At 38.8% G+C, this 15,236-nt stretch overlaps 1 long non-coding RNA gene across 1 annotated transcript; it reads left to right on the forward strand.

The window, feature by feature from the left end:
- The first annotated feature begins 7,462 nt into the window (after positions 1-7,462).
- Positions 7,463-11,909, forward strand: LOC127129366 (uncharacterized). The gene is made up of 2 exons (XR_007806315.1): positions 7,463-7,518; positions 11,790-11,909. It is a non-coding gene; the product is annotated as an uncharacterized LOC127129366 (long non-coding RNA).
- Positions 11,910-15,236: the final 3,327 nt, after the last annotated feature.

A 15,236-nucleotide genomic window follows, 5' to 3' on the forward strand; every position in this document is an offset into this window, starting at 1 on the left:
GTGGTGTTTTTCTGATTGTTTCTAGTCTCTTCTTCGAATTGCATATTTTGAGCTGCCATCTTTTCAATTGCAATCTCCCAATTTGCCTTCTTTGGAACTTGTTGTTGCTGTTGCTGATATTGGTTTTGATATTGGCCTTCTACTTGCTGTTCCCTATTCCCCTTCTGATCTTTCCACGCAAAGTTGGGATGATTCTTCCACCCCGGATTGTATGTGTTGGAGTAGGGATTGTTTTGCTTTAAAAACTTAATATCTTTTATCTGCTGTGGTGTTGCAAAGCAATGAACAGTATTGTGTGGTCCATTACAAATGTCACACACATCGTTTGGTGCCTGTTGTACTTGAGCCACTTTCTGAGCACCTATGTTTAGTGCCTTCAACCTTTTCTCCACTTCTGCAGCAATTGATTCTTCAATTTTTACCTGTTTGTTTGTTTCAAGCTTCAAATCAATTACTTCAGATTTGCTTGACACCCTGTCATACAACTCCAAATGCTCATTTGAGGCAATTGCTTCAATTATCTTCTTCATACCGGTGGCTGTTGCAAAGTTAGCTGAGCCACCAGCTGCTGAATCAAAGATTTGCCTCGTTTGAATTCGAAGACCATTAACAAACATTTGCATCTGCTCAGTTTCATCCATGTTGTGAGTAGGACAAGCCACTAGAATTCTCTTGAATCTTTTATAGGCATCTCCTAGTGACTCACGCTCCTTCTGCTTGAATTTTAGGATCTCGTATCTTTTTCTCAGTGACACTGATGCAGGAAAATATTGATGCAAGAATGTTGTTTCCATCTCCTTCCATGTAGTGATACTACCAGCAGGTAAGGAATAGAACCACTCTTCGGCTTCATCTGCTAAAGTGAATGGGAACATACGAAGCCTTATTTCTTCTTCGTTATGTCCAAGCATTTTCAGCGTTGTGCTCATAGTTAAAAACCTTTGGAGATGCTTGTTGGCATCTTCATTCACTCTTCCAGAAAAGGACCGTCTTTCGAGTTGATTAATTGTGTTGGGGTGCAGCTGAAATTGGTCGACATTTACCGGTTGGTTTACAATTGTCATACGACCACCCGGAGTGTTGTTTCCACCATAGTCACCGAGAAGTCTCTCTGGTGGTGGTGGTTCTGCAGCCATGACTTCAGGAACTGTTTCCGCGTCTGAATCTGAATTCTCTGAGTGCACTGAAACAACTTCCTCCTCTGCTTTCTCTGTTAATTCCAGTTTTTGTCGCTTAGCTTGTCTCCGTCTAGCGCGAAGAGTTCTTTCTGGATCTGCGTCAAAAGAAAAATCCGCTGAGGCCTTACCTCGCATAAACTAGTTAGACAAATATTAGACTTGAATCACAAGATTGTCACAGATAAAATTTTGGTTGACGAGCAACAAAATTTCAATAGAATAAAAATTAAGATAGGTATTTTGGCATTCCCCGGCAATGGCGCCAAAAACTTGATCGGAAAAATAGCAAGTGTACTATTTTTACCGATGTAGTAATAAGGAGTTTTATTCCCAAGTATCGATCTCAGGGATTGCGTAGGAAATACTTACTTTACTTTGATTCTATCAGAACAAAAAGATAATGGTTTGGTTGTTTTGGAATTTTAACTAATAACACAACAGACAGTAAAATATAATAGATTAAGATAAAATATGCTAGGGGGAATGGTTGATTTAACCAGTTATGAATTCAGTCAAGATTTCCTTAATACATATGAAATATTCAATTACCTAACCTCAGAATGTTCTTCCTTAAGTCCTTAAGGAAGAAACTATTAAAATACCAATTCTAACTCAAATGTCCATTCAATTAATCATTGGTTTTAATCATAAACAATATCAAGGTTTGTGGTGGTTTACAAAAGTTACTAGTCCTAGATAATGCAATCATAAACCCAATTGTGTGAAAACCCTAACAATCACAGTCCTGTCATTGATAGTCATAGATCAATTTGTATTTGTCTGATACAAAAGCATAATAACATCACACAATTGAATTGTAATAAGTAACATAGTAGTAAGGAAATCATTTGTTCAAATTCATAACATACGATCAAATCAGGACCACCCCCCTAACATAGGGGGTTTAGCCTCTTATAGTATTAAACGAAATCATAGTATGAAAATTAGACATTACAAAGAACTAGGAGATTTTGATCATCAATGGTCGGAACCCTTGAATCTCGCCGTCTTCGAATCCTCCGTAGTAGCTATCTTCTCAATGCAGTGTTTTCTTTCGTATGTCAAAAAGTGTTTTCTCTTTTCTCTTCCAACCCTTATAATAGCTTCAGATGAATTTCTTCCAAGAAAAAGCTCCAAACTACCCTTAATGAGCAGAATAGGTTCACAAAGCAAAAGTTGAGGTTTCCAAGCCGCGCCCAACAACACGGGCCGTATGTGTACACACGGGTGCCCGTGTGTGCTCTCCAAAATGGGCATCTTCAAATCAAGCTACAGAGGCAACAACACGGGTCGTGTTCCTCCATACGTGTGCCCGTGTTAATGCACTATTTTAAACAACACGGTCATGTGTCACCACACGGGTGCCCGTGTTGGTCTCTGTTTTTCTTCTCCCATTTTGCTTTGCCTGACCAACAACACGGGCAGTGTTGTAGCACACGGGTTCCCGTGTTGACCTGCTGTCTCTCCATATTTTTGCCTTTCTGAATATCCATAACTTCACTATTAATGCTTTTAAACCTGTGCAATAGCCTGTAACAATAACACTACCAAACGAAGCGTAAAAGAGATCTTTTTGACATAAACTTGTAATCAAATGCAATGCGATACCAAACCAACAAAACATGATAAATGACTCTGAAGCAACTATAAACAAACATAAATCTTACCAAAGTGATGAAAATATGTCAGATTAACGTTGGGAATTCAATGGAAATGGTGACCAATCATTAGGCTTTTCTTCTGAGAAAGACAAAACCTTTTAATTAATCAACTCTTGGATTTTATTTCTTAGGGTCCAATAGTCTTTTGTAGAATGTCGTATGTACCCTGCATGGAGGCGCACGAGGCATTAGGATTGTGCTTATAATGATAGGGAGGAATGGCCGGTGGGATTTCCCTTGGCACGATAGCCCCTACGTGGATCAAATATGGCACCAATTCAGCATATGGTACCGGGAACTGATCAAGATGAGGACATTTGCCAAAGTTATTCCTATTATTCTGACCTCGACCTTGGCCCTTATTGTCGCAAGTGTTCTGTTGATTCTGAGTGTTCTGAGCCGGTGTTGGTTGCTGATTGCGCTTTTGTAGTTGATATTGACACGAAGGTTGTTGATACTAAGCAGTGGCAACATAAGGATACAGATACTATGGCATGGGAGCCATAGGAAATTGATATTGGGGTGGACACTTGTCGTTACAACAATGGTCTCTCCTTCTTTCTTTTTCGTAGAGCCCCCATACGTCATTTTCTTCATAGTCTATTAAGCGAAGATACCTGCAATCTTTCATGATATTAACCCATTTTCGACACGTTCACCAATGGTCACCATGTCCTCAAAGTTAGTAGAAGAACTGCCGATCATTTTCTCAAAATACAACCCCTGAAGAGCATCCATGAAGATGTCAACGAGTTCATTATCTGACAAAGCTGGTCTAACACTAGAAGCCATTTCATGCAAATGTTAAGCATACTCTTTAAAAGTCTCACTGGATTTTTGTGCCGTATTCTGTAGTTGTAATCTGGTTGGTGCCACATCGAGGTTGTACTTATATTGCTTTAGGGATGCCTCGAATAGATCTCTCCAGGATCTAATCTTGGTGTGCTCAAAGCCCATATACCAGTCCAAGGAAGCCCTTGAGAGACTATCTTTGAAGCAGTGGATTAGCATATCATCATTGTTCATGTAAGATGCCATCTTCCTACAGTACATCATAATGTGACTTCAGGGACAACTTAGCCCCTTATACTTCAGTAGATCTGGTACATTAAAATTATGAGGAAGTACCACGTTCGGAACCAAACATAGATCTCTCGCATCTATGTCGAAGGCAGAGAAAACTTCGATAGCCCTTATTCTATCATCCAACAACTGATAGTCCATCGGTCGGGCCGGACTAGTAGTAGGAACGATGAATTGACTGGCCGATCAAGAGGTATCATAAGCCATCTCCTGAATAGGAACATTTTGGGGAGCAAACAACATTTGTGGCGGATAAGAAAAACCGAGAGGCATTATTTGGTAAGTAGCATGTATCATATAAGGGAACTACCCTCTAGCTTGTGCAGTAGGGGCATGAGGTGCCACAGTCTGCACATACTGGAGTGCAAGGTTGGTAGGTTCATATGTCAGCATCAGATTAGAATCTGCCCTAATGTAAGCAAGTGGAGCATCTTGAAACTGATTAAGATTCACAAGTTGAGCATCCTGGGAAGGAACCTAAAAGTGGAGGCGCGACCCTCAATAGTCGTCTTCATTGTCATGCGTTTCAGCAAGAACCTGACCTTGGGCATCCTCGAGGTTGGAAGCATCAACCGTGGAAGGAGTTTAGATCATGGGCACACCCCATGGGACAACAACATTCCCGACAACATTAGGGGCGTCAAGAGCTTGCTGAGGGATAAAGGCACCCCCATTAGCAAACTAAGAAGAAATGTTTGGGGGCATTCCCTAGAGATAGGCAGCAACAAGCCTATTTGAAGTAAAAGGAAACATGTGTTGATTCACAACAGTCGGTACCACAGTCTCCATAGGAGTTTCGACAATGGTAATAACATCAACAATAGCATTGGTCACCCCTACAACATTGGTGACATTGGCAACAACAAGGTTAGCAGAGGTAGACTCCCTCTGAGCTTGGAGAATCTCCAATGTAGTCTCCATGTTTCCCTGAAAAAGGTCCATTCTTCCCTAGACTTGGGCGAGGATCTCCTTGACACCAGCGTTATCAGATTCGTAATCAACCATGATTCTAGATTTGTTGGACAGGTGTAATAGCGATGACGATTCGTCGTAGTTGTTATTGAAAAGATGGATAGGGTAAGCATTTTGGTTTCTTGTCAGCAAAATGTATGAATGCATGAATGTAGATGCATGTAAGCAAAAGAAAGAAAAATATTTCTAGGGTTCCAGTGTGTCAGTGTGTGTATATAGTCATACAGTGAGTAGGAGTCAGACAACAACATTATTTCATCAAAATCTCTTTTGTTCATTTGAAGAATAACAATACAAGTTATTACAACTCGAAATATGTTTAATGAACTACGAGAAGATCAACTTTGATCCTTTCAAATACAACCCTATGCACTAATACGGAATGAAAAACAACCAATGGAGTGTTGTGAGGGAACATGTCAACATACTCCTTCTTCATCAATCCAGGAAGGTCCTTAAGAGCATGGTCAACAAACTTGACCAGGCGTGCATGTCTATCATTCTAGTACTGTGCATCCTTGAACAGATTGTACAATAAGGAATAAATGGGTCCACTTAAGAGATCCTGTACAAATGCCTCCTTCTGATCCAGGAGAACCTGTAGGTGACGATTATGGATTTCCCAATGAGTAGCTTCATCCTTTAGCCGGTTCCTATCTTCCAAACTTCGGTGTGCTTGACCCTTCAGTTCTCGAATCTCCTTAAACCTTATATTAAGATCGCTCTGGTGTTGTGAAAAAGTTACTTCTAGCTTTTTGGCACGACTTTGCTCTTCCTTCAACCCCTTATGTCACTTCTCTAATTGGTCTTGCAGATTCTTGATCTGGTTTTGGTAATCAATCTTCAATTTGCATGTGTGGTATTGGGCTTCAGCTAATTGTTTCTTCTTGGTTGCAAGGGTCTCAAAAGTTCCCTTCCAGGCTTCCCCCACATTTCTTCTCGTATTATGCTCAATCTGAATGTCAGTGTCTGCTCTGGTGAATCGCTCTCTCTTCTAACAGAGGTTGATCTTTAAACCATCCCTTTTTTATGTGACTTTTCCCAGACTGGACCGAAGGCTGACATTCTCTTTCTCCAACTTCCTGATAGTCTATTTGATACGACCCACTTTAGAAATGGTGGCAATAGGTGTTGTACCCTGAAATTTTCCCTCCCTGATCCCTTCTTTCATTCAATCCTTAATTGGAGGATAATCTTGTATATCTTCATGCTCCATGCATATGCATCAGTCATGCGTTCATATCCAGTGGTTGATCATTGCAGATTCAAAGTTGTTGACTTGTGAAATTAGGATTGTGGAGTGGAGGAAACCCTAGAGGCTCAGCTCGGGTATCCATCTAGTGGTGGGGATGCAAAGGCCCAATAATTTGTTTTGTGAGCCTTATCTGGACTTCTAAACCCTAGTTAGGGATCATTTCCCAAAGACTTGATTAGGGAGTATCCTAATTCATCCAAGACCTTTGGTTGAAGATTGCTCTTATGACCCTAACTACAAGTACATAAGGGCCCATATAGGTAAGTGTTTAATTGAGGCATTTTCGGTTAGGGCTAAAACCCTAATCTACCTGAGAAAAGTCTTGCCCATCACCTCCACAGTATCATAATTCATGCAAGTCATACCTTTGGGGTGGGTTATTAGTTTTGAGTTCTTGAGTTCATGTTCACACCATTTCACTTATTCCTTGGGATTTGGCTTGCTTTTGACCCATTAAGTCCTTAAACCATTCCTAGGTCATCGATATTCAACCAAGATTCATGCCATGCAAGAAGGTATGGGTCTGAGACCTACCTTCCACTTTGATCAATTGTCAACTTTTTGGTCAAATAGTTGACCAAAGTCGGCCAACATCCATAATCCACTGCATGTTGTGGTCATATCTATCATGGTGTTACGTTTTAATTTGATTTCAATTTGATTTAAGTTAATTCTAATTTCTAACTAATTTTAATTAATTCTTTTTGGTTTTAATTAATTTTTTAACTCCATTTGAATTTTGGAGCTGATTTTAACCCAAAGGCCCAAAAGTATATCCATAGCCATTTTCAAATCCATACCAAACACCATTTTAATCCAAATAACCAATTACCCACTTAAACCAAAACCAAGTCAACCTAATTTCAAACATTCAAGTGCCATGTATCCATTCATCCATCTTCGTTCAAATTGCTAAATCAATGTAATCTAAACTTACAAATGTGTACAACCATAAAATAACATACAATTCCGACTTCATATTATAAAGGTGACAAGAACCACTACCAGAATTAACCACATAACAAATGTTGTAATTTCATTCAGCTAACAACTCACAAAAGCATTACTACAGCCTAAATACCCATTACTTGTCCTACATGACCATCACCATGAACGAAACCTAAAACAAATACAAATGGACAAATACATATAAGACCTAAATATAATCAAGCTACCATTCATTCGTAATGAACCAGATGCCATTCGACCTGCAGTCACGCATCTGTCTTCCTGCCGAAGTCGTGACCAAGTGTACAACAGGCAAATCGACAGCAATCCACCATCTGAGTTGAATACCGGTACTGTTGAATAAACTTTAATGTTAGAATTAATAGGTTTTATTAATAAGTTAAATGGAGAGATTTGGAAGGTCAAGAGACAGTAGACAAGTTAATAGTATTTACAATTATGTTTCGTAGAATATCAAAAGTTTCTGAATATGTATAAAGACCAAAATTGTACTCAATAAAAATACAGACGTTGCAATTGATTTGTCTTCTCTTATCATAAATTGGCATCAGAGCTAATGGCAAACATGATGAATCAAATGCCGTTGCCACGGCTAACGAAGTTAAATTACGAAAACTGGAGTATCCAAATGAAAGCTCTTCTCGGATCTCTAGACGCGTGGGAGGTAACCAAAGATGGGTTTGAAGAACCAACAGATACTGAGGGATATACGTCAGCTCAAAATAAGGCGTTGAAAGAGACGCGATCGAAGGATAAAACGGCACTTTACATGCTGTTTAAGGCTGTTGATGAATCAGGCTTCGAAAAGATTGCCAGTTCAACTACGTCGAAAGAGGCGTGGGACACGCTAGAGAAAGTGTTCAAAGGAGCAGATCGAGTAAAGCAAGTTCGACTCCAAACTCTTCGTGGCGAATTGGAGAGGATGCAGATGAAGGAGTCAGAAAATGTATCTGACTACATCACGCGTGTACAAAAGGTGGTGAATCAACTCACCAGAAATGGCGAAACAGTAACTGATGCACGAGTTGTCGAAAAGATTTTGAGATCTTTAACAGATAAATTTGAGAATATTTTGTGTGCAATAGAAGAGTCGAAGGACCTTTCGACGCTTGTAGTCGAAGAGCTCGCTGGTTCCCTCGAAGCACATGAACAACGAAAGATGAAAAAGAAAGAAGAAGGAGTAGAGGACGCAAATCAAACCAAGGAGCAAATCAAAGACGAAAAGGTATTTTTTTTCTCAAAACTTTCGAGGAAGAGGACGTGGTCGTGGAGGACGTGACAATGGTCGAAGTGGTAGAGGCAGCAACTTCGAGAGAGGACAATCGATCCAGCAAAATTGGTGTGGCAGAGGACGTGGTCAAAGAGGTGGTAGGTCTAACCATTCCAACTTTGAATGCTACAAGTGTGGGAAGTATGGTCATTATGCGAAGGATTGTAACTCATTCAAATGATATAACTGTGATAAAGTGGGACATCTTGCAAAAGATTGTCGAATCGAAAAGAAGGTAGAAGAAACAACCAATCTAACTTTGGAAGCTGAAGCAAATGAAGGTTTTCTCTTGATGGCTCAAAATGAGATCAACACAAATGACAACGTTTGGTATCTTGACTCAGGAGCAAGTAACCATATGTGTGGTCACAAACACTTGTTTAAAGAAATGAGAAAGATTGAAGATGGAAATGTGTCTTTCGGAAATGCATCGAAAGTGAAGGTCGAAGGCAAGGGAATGATCCGTTACTTGCAGAAAGATGGGTTGATTGGATCAATTCAAGATGTTTATTATGTACCAAATCTTAAGACCAACATCTTGAGTTTGGGACAACTTACAGAAAAAGGTTATTCGATACTTATGAAAGAACGGATACTGTATTTGAAGGACAAGCTGGGACATCTGATTGCTCGTGTCGAAATGGAGAGAAATCGAATGTACAAACTGAATCTGATAAACGTTCGAGAAAAATGTTTACAAGTAAGTGTCAAAGACAAAGCGTCACTATGGCATCTACGCTTTGGTCATCTACATCATGCTGGTTTAAGAAGGTTGGCGAAAAAGAACATGGTGCATGGACTACCAGATATGGATTATGAAGGAAAGTTTTGTGAAGAATGTGTGCTTAGCAAACAAACAAGAACTTCATTTCAAAAGAAGGCAAACTATCAAGCTAAGCATATCCTTGATTTGATTCACACCGACATATGTGGGCCAATCACGCCAGAATCTTTCAGTAGCAAAAGATACTTTATTTCCTTCATCGACGATTACTCACGGAAGACATGGGTTTATTTCCTGAAAGAAAAGTCTGAAGCATTCGAGGTGTTCAAAAGGTTCAAGGTAATGGTGGAGAAGGAAACCGACAGACACATTAAAGCAGTTCGATCAGATAGAGGTGGTGAGTATACTTCGACAGCTTTTATGAAGTATTGTGAAGAGCAGGGTATAAGGAGATTTCTAACTGCAGCATACTCACCTCAATAAAATGGGGTGGCTGAAAGGAAGAATCGAACAGTCCGTGACATGGTTCGTTCAATGCTTAAAAGCAAGAACATGCCAAAGGAATTTTGGGCAGAAGCTGTACAATGTGCCATTTATGTTCAAAATCGATGTCCACATTTGAAGTTAGAAGATCAAACACCACAAGAAGCGTTGAGCGGACAGAAACCAACAGTCTCTCATCTCAAAGTATTTGGAAGTGTTGCTTATGCACACGTACCAGATCAACGAAGAACAAAACTTGAAGACAAAAGTCAGAAATACATACTCATTGGGTATGATGAGAAAAAAAAGGGTACAAGCTATTTGATCCCATAAGAAAGAAAGTGATAGTGAGTAGAGACGTTCGAATAAACGAAGCAAGTAAGTGGGACTGGAACAGTTCGACAGAAGCTGTTGTCGAAGTTGAAGAATCATATGTCGCTGTACCACCAAACATTTCGACAAAACTTGGAGATTCTGACAGTGAAGATGAACCTACACAACCCAGAATGCGAAGTTTGCAAGATCTGTATGATTCGACAAGTGAAGTGCACCTTGTATGTCTCTTGGCAGATGCTGAAAACATCAGTTTTGAAGAAGCAGTACGAGACAAGAAGTGGAAAAGTGCCATGGACGAAGAGATGAGGGAGATTATCCACAACAACACTTGGGAGCTAGTTGAATTGCCAAAAGGTAGTCAACCCATTGGTGTAAAGTGGGTATTCAAGAAAAAGATGAACGCTCAAGGAGAAATAGAACGATACAAAGCTAGACTTGTTGCGAAGGGATACAAACAGAAAGCAGGAGTTGATTATGACGAAGTATTTGCACCTGTTGCAAGAATGGAGACAATTCGATTACTCATATCTCAAGCTGCTCAATTCAAATGGCCAATATTTCAAATGGATGTCAAAATAGCTTTTCTGAATGGTGTACTAGAAGAAGAAGTCTATGTCGAACAACCACTCGGGTACATGAAAGCTGGAGAAGAGAAGAAGGTACTGAAAGTGAAGAAAGCGCTATATGGGCTGAAGCAAGCACCGCGAGCATGGAACACACGTATCGACACATATTTCAAGGAGAACGTGTTCGAGCAATGCCCGTACGAACATGCCCTCTATGTGAAGAAAAATGGAAGGAATGTATTACTTGTTGCTCTCTATGTTGATGATCTTATTTTTCTGGGCAGTAATGATGAGATGATAGAAGAATTCAAAAGCACAACGACACGTGAATTCGAGATGACAGATTTAGGCCTGATGAGATTCTTTCTTGGTCTGGAAGTTCGACAAGAAGAAACAGGAATCTTCATCTCACAAGAAAAATATGCAAAAGAAATCTTGAAAAAATATAAGATGGAAAGCTGTAATCCGGCTTCGACGCCAATGGAACCAGGAACAAAATTGTCGAAATTTGATGGAGGAGAACGTGTCGAAGCAGGCAAATATCGAAGTTTGGTAGGAAGTCTTCGCTATCTCACATGTACAAGACCATATATCTCATTAAGTGTAGGCATTGTAAGTCGATTCATGGAGGAGCCAGTTTACACACATTGGAAGGCATTGAAACGAATTCTGAGGTACATCCAAGGAACAGTGTCACTTGGGATGTTTTACTCGAATTCAGAGAAATACAAGTTGGTTGGTTACTCTGACAGTGATTGGTGCGGAGACATAGATGATCGAAAAAGCACTTCTGGATATGTGTTTTTCATGGGAAATACTGCATTTACTTGGCTTTCTAAAAAGCAACCAATAGTAACACTTTCGACATGTGAGGCAGAATATGTAGCAGCTTCCTGGTGCGTTTGTCATGCAATATGGCTCAGAAGATTGATGAGTAAAATGGACCTAGAACAGAAAGATACTACAATAATACACGTTGACAACAGGTCAGCAATTGAGTTAGCAAAGAATCCAGTAAACCATGAAAGGAGCAAACACATTGACGTTCGTTTCCACTTCATTCGAGAACACGTGAAGGAAGGAAATGTCGAATTGAAGCATGTAGCAAGTAAGGACCAAGCAGCAGACATTTTCACAAAACCATTATCAAAAGAAATCTTCGACAGAGGCAAGAAATTGATAGGGATGATGAATAGAAGAAACATTTAAGTTTACAGAGGAGTTTTGTTGAATAAACTTTAATGTTAGAATTAATAGGTTTTATTAAAAAGTTAAATGGAGAGATTTGGAAGGTCAAGAGACAGTAGACAAGTTAATAGTATTTACAATTATGTTTCCTAGAATATCAAAAGTTTCTGAATATGTATAAAGACCAAAATTGTACTCAATAAAAATACAGACGTTGCAATTGATTTGTCTTCTCTTATCACAGGTACAGGACAAGTGAAATCCTGCATCAGATCCACAGCGAAACTCATAATGTTGAAATAAGAACAAGTCAGTGTGACAGTTGGTATTGCATCTACACCAAATAAAAGAATCAACATCAGAAGATTTCAAAATAAACAATTGACTCCAAATTTATTTTCAGCTTCACTACCTTCTCAAGTTGCCTTGTCAGGGAATATTTCTTCTCTTTCGGTGTTGTTAATTTGGACCGTAATGCAGTCGTTGTATCCCTAGTAGACAATATGCCTGCATTACTTTAAAAAAAAAAGAACAACCAATTCTTTATTGAGACACGTTTTGAACAACAATTCTGAAACTGAACCAGAAGCTACGTGACCGACCATTTTCCAACCGCGGATGAGTTTTGGCTTTAGTGTTTAAGCCTGGCCTGATCAATGCTTTACCCTTTACAACCTGCAAGAAAACCATAATGGATTTCAACTTAAAATCTTAACAGAACCCTTGCACATTCATAACGCAACAATTCCCTTCATAATTCGAATTTTGCAAATCCCACGGTGCGGTCATTTCAACCTTGCCAGAACACCATTCAGTTCATAGCAAGCTAAGATTTCATGATATGTTTGCTAAAAGGATATACTGGACTTACATGAACCATGGCCAACACATGGAAGAGGGAAATTATGGTGACTTGGAAAACCGGAGTGGAGCAACGACTTATGATTAACATACTCCAAGCAGTAACACGTTCCATCTTAATTTTTAACATAACCCAAATGATTAACAAAACTCGAATAAAAGTGGTCACTAACCTATAACATAATAATTCCAAATATAACCAATTTCTGACAAGTCCAACTAATCTCTAACATCTTTTTTTTACGACCTAACTGAACTAACCACCTGGTCCGGCCAAAACAAACAAGAAATAAAGCAAAGCAAAGAAGGTCTTGATAATCAACAGAAATCTGCAACAAGGCATATGAATTGTATTAGTTTTTTCATTATCACCACCAACTAGCATGCCAACCAATCGAAACTAGCACTAACTTAGATTTGAAGTTAACAATCTAACTCCATTACTAACACCAACTAACATTGAGCTTAACTTAATAAGATTTTCAACACAATTCACGAGTTCACAATCTAACACTTTTAGATTACCGAATTAAGACCTTGGCACAACCTACTTGTAAAATCCAAACTTACCACCTGCATTTACCATCGATCTTCAAGTCACCTACATTTTCTAATAACACGAACTGCATTTGAACCAAGACCTATGCAGCTAGTCATCATCATGTTTGCGTTGCATCATAGTCACCATGGTTTCCACGCAGTGCCAAAATATATCGAATCTGCAACTTAAAGCCACTAGTTGAGCGGATCATATAACATACAATTCCACTTGGTTTTGAGGCACATAACCTGCAACAACTAGTCATAGAAATTCATTAATTTTCAATTGAACTAACAACCAAGAAACACTTTCTAACTAACTGAAATTCAAATTAACAAGAAAATCAAGTTTCCAACTAACTTTCAATTCACTCCTAACTAAAACTAACAAAGTTACCTAACTGTTAACAAACTTCAACAAAGACTTCTAATAAAAAGGAGTAGTATCGAAAGATACTCTTTAACCCAAAAGACCGAAATACCACGGTTAACAAACTCATCATATTCCTCCTTGAAATTGCACAAATAAAAAAGTTGGTTAGTAATAGCTTTTTCTTTGACTGAACATTTGCATTCAAATTAATTTAATTTGGTGAAGCTGAGTCTATGCACGCCCAAGAGGAGTAAAACAAAATTCTTTGATAACAGTAGAAAACTCACTCAAGGAGTTTTTAGAAATCTCTAACTAACTGAATTTGAGCTCACTAACTAACTGAGTTGTTAGTTAACTTAGTGAGTCAGTCCTAACTAATTCCCAACTTCATTCTAATCCCCTATTTAATCCTTTCTTATCTCTCAATTGGACTCATTATTTTTTCCTGTTGAAAGTTGCAAAAAGATCACTCATCAATCTTCATCTTCCTCATTCTCGGTCACACACGAAAATCTCACCTAGAGCTCTACTTTGCAGTCATTTGAAGCTTCATATCGAAGCTTCAAAAGCGCTTGAGCTAAGACCCTGATATCTCTGCATCCGCAAGTTTACTACTGCAATCCTTGATCGCACGACACCAAAGATAGACCGCCAAAGTAAACAGAAGATCTCAAAGAAGAAGAAGTCGAAATCGGAAGGGAAGGGAAGTGAAGAACGCCGCACCTGTACGCGTCATAACTTTGATCCGGTGAGTTTCTTTTATAGTCTTGGATTCCTTTGCAATTCTTGTTTCAGTATTCCTCCAACGTGCCTTTTATTACCATTTTCTTTGAAATTTGGATTCAAACAGAAATGGCGGATTCAAAACCGCGTTGAGCTTTCAGTTGCGATTTCGATCGAACTTTGAGGAAGATGAAAAGAGGAATGCGAAGGTGTTGATGAACTTGTGTGGTCTTGAATCCAGGCAATGCTGTTGGAGTCTCTAGCGGTAAATTCATGACCATAAAGTTATGGATAAGCTAGACGTCAATAAAACTAGAGTCGCCCCCGCACTTTTATTGTTTCCTAAAGGGAAAAGGGAAAAGTACGAACAATACCCAAAAGATAAGAAGTTTTCAAATCAAAACTAATAAAATGCCAGAGATTACAGGTAAGGGGGTTTGTTACACAGAGGGAAGGTGTTAACACCCAAAGTGTCCTAGGTACTCCTAGGTAGCCCTTTTTTTTTTTTGTGTGCATATGTGTTTTTGTATAAATGATGTTTGCAATAAATAGAGTGGGGGATGAGAAAAGAATTCATTAATTATATTTTTGTGTTTGACAAGACCTTCGGACGTGTGCCTACATACCAACATAAAAATGAGGGATCAAAACCTCGTATTTCGTGGTATCAATTTCAAAGTGAGTGAATTGCTTTTAACAAAATTTAAGTTTGAAAGGCACAAAGGGTCTACAATGGTTTGTATGAGTGTTAGTTCTTTTTGGATTTTTAAATTTTAAGTTAAGTATAGTTAAGTTCATTTACAAATTTGATTAAGAAAAAGAGTTTGAAAATGCAAATGGCATAAGGCCAAAGTTTCTAGTTTGCAATATGGTCAAATTTTTAGAAAAATACAAGCAAAGAAGATTTTAAAAGGAGAGAGAGATTTTGAAATTAAAGAAGTGGGGAAGAGATGAAGAGACAAATCCTAAGCACAAATTTAAAAGTTGAGAGTTGAAAAGATCTGACCAATGGGCTGCAATCCAATAGACAAGAATGTCATATAGAAACCCAAAA

Source organism: Lathyrus oleraceus, chromosome 3, assembly GCF_024323335.1.
Source record: "Lathyrus oleraceus cultivar Zhongwan6 chromosome 3, CAAS_Psat_ZW6_1.0, whole genome shotgun sequence".
Taxonomy (NCBI): Eukaryota; Viridiplantae; Streptophyta; class Magnoliopsida; order Fabales; family Fabaceae; genus Lathyrus; species Lathyrus oleraceus.